This window comes from Diceros bicornis, chromosome 14 (genome assembly GCF_020826845.1).
Source record: "Diceros bicornis minor isolate mBicDic1 chromosome 14, mDicBic1.mat.cur, whole genome shotgun sequence".
Classification (NCBI taxonomy): domain Eukaryota; kingdom Metazoa; phylum Chordata; class Mammalia; order Perissodactyla; family Rhinocerotidae; genus Diceros; species Diceros bicornis.
In genome coordinates this window covers 40,178,584-40,180,937 of record NC_080753.1, presented here as the reverse complement: position 1 = coordinate 40,180,937, position 2,354 = coordinate 40,178,584, and the positions used below count along the sequence as shown (strand labels likewise).

Below are 2,354 nucleotides of genomic sequence, written 5' to 3'. Positions count from 1 at the left end.
TGAAAAGAAAGACTGCCATGCATGGTTTGGGTTCTTGAGTAAAATATGAGACTAACACACACAACCAAGTCAGTAGTAAACCTTTCCTCATCTTCTGTCTCACCTCCAAAAAACCCAGCAACTGGCCCCACTTATCTAGAGCGTGTGGGCTCCCTCCTCCCACGGGGAATGGTCTTGGTCAGAGCTCAACGATCTCCTGAGCTGGGTGCTGAGTCCCCGGGGAAATGTCCAGCAAGAGCATCTGCACGTCCAGGTTCCTTGCGAGGACCACAGCGCACAGACATGCAGGGAAACACACCCTCATCCTGTCTAAATCCACCTGGAGCGTCCTGGATCGAAGTGGAACTTCGCGTTGATCCCATTGAAGCTGAGCTCCTGGCACTCCTGGCAACGAGTAAGCGTTCTGAACCAAGTCTTGACTTGGAGGGGCGGGTCCAACTCAGGGCTCCGCCAGACCCCAGCTTTCCACAAAAGCGCGCCCCTGGGTGGAAACACGCCCTAGCGCAAGGGCCGGCGACCAAGCTGGCTGTGAACCGAGCTCCTGAGGTCTTCGTGGGGACCAGGCGGTGGGAGCATCCAGGGAAGGAGTCGTCAGGAGAGGCAGAGTCAGCAGTGGGCTCTGCTCCCCTGAGATCTCCCTGCAGAATCTTATCCATCTCCCTCCCCACGAGACCCCCATACTTCTCTTCTCCATCGTCTCCAAAAGTCAGGTGATACCTGAAAATACTTGTCTAGCGATAAATAAAATGCTGGAAACTGGTAATGTCCATCCGAGTGGCCGTGGACTTTCGGTTACGCTGGGTTTCGTATCTTTTCCTTTTAGAAATCCTGACAGCCCTCAGGGGGGCACTTCGGATTCCTAACAAGATGGAGACAAGGTCCCTTCACATCCCCTCAGGCGGCGCAATCAATTGACACCCCACTCCGAGAGCAAAGATCACAAGGATCCTGCTGTGGTGCAATTTTAAACACTTCCACTAGAAAGTTTAGCAGAATCCACAAAAGTTTAGCTTTCCGAAGAAAGCGTGTTTCCGCCCGGTTTCGAACCGGGGACCTTTCTCGTGTGAGGCGAACGTGATAACCACTACACTACGGAAACCTCCATGTCATGGATCTTTTTTTCTATAATAGAGAAGACACTTTTTTTGGCTAGCCCAGGTTTGGTAACATTGAATTAATCTTTTCTTTCAAGAAATTATCAAGATTACTGCGCTTTTCTATTTATTCAAATCAATAATATGCGAGTCAATGAGTCACAATAAGGAAATACTATGCCTCAGAGAAGAATCACGTTCTAAAGGCAGGACAGAAATTTTACACAGCCTCGGAGTACAATAGATTTCAGAAAAATTCCTGGATTTTGTCCTATTTAGTGATTTATCTGACATGAGGAGGTTTTGTGATATCCATCTTTTGGGTGCCAGAAAACGATCTCACAAAATAACCAGGATCCGGTGGACTTGAACTCTGGAAACTGCCCATTCTGTGCCGGGCAGTGTTTGACCGATAGAACTGAGGGGCGGGGAGGGGGATGTGCCCACCTGCCTGCCAGGCGGTGTGAGGACTGGGAATGGGGAGGGAGGGTCGTACTTCCTGTGACTGGACTCAGAGCCCGGCGCTGATATGGAACGTGCATGCTCAGTTTCCACGTCTGTCACTGCGTTATAACATGAGGAGGACCCTGTGATGACTGAAAGGCGGACCACGGTCCCCAAGATCTTGCCCGCGGCCTTTGGAATGTTGACTGGAAACACATTTCTAAACCTGAGCAGTGCTGGGGGCTCGGAAGGAGACCTTGTCTGTTGCCCGTGAAGGCGGCGATTCGCTCAGGCGGGATTTGAGGTCACCCGGGAAATCTGAGGCGAAAAGTCAGGGCGACTGAATGGCGTCCAAACCCGGCCCTGAACGCGCGCGCAAGGGAGATCGGAAGACTCAAAGAACCATCGCAAGGAAAATGAGACCCTTCAGAAATTCTTTCAGGACGACATTGGATTTCCAATTTGTGGGGTGCCTGTGTATCCAAGACTTAAAAGAGAAACAGAAGGAAATCGCACCCAGCGGATTGTGTAGATCCCGGAAAACAGCCCAGCATGACTTGTGATCATTTTGTATAATTCATATTCGCTTACAGTGTTTTAGTTAAACGACAACAAGAAAGAGCAAACGTTATCTTTCTAATATTTTCTATATTATTCAAAGATTGTGCTTCCCTTAACAGTTTCATATTTGTGTGGGATTGTTTTTTTTGTTTTTTGTTTTTTTTACAAACGCTCGTGTTTTTGAATTAATGTTTGTAGTCAGCTCAGCTAATCACGTTTCCACCTAAATTCTCACATTTCTTTACATACTTATTC

At 48.6% G+C, this 2,354-nt stretch overlaps 1 non-coding gene across 1 annotated transcript; it reads right to left on the bottom strand.

The window, feature by feature from the left end:
• Positions 1 to 1,026: 1,026 nt before the first annotated feature.
• TRNAV-CAC (transfer RNA valine (anticodon CAC)) lies at positions 1,027 to 1,099 on the bottom strand. The gene has a single exon. It is a non-coding gene; the product is annotated as a tRNA-Val (tRNA).
• Positions 1,100 to 2,354: the final 1,255 nt, after the last annotated feature.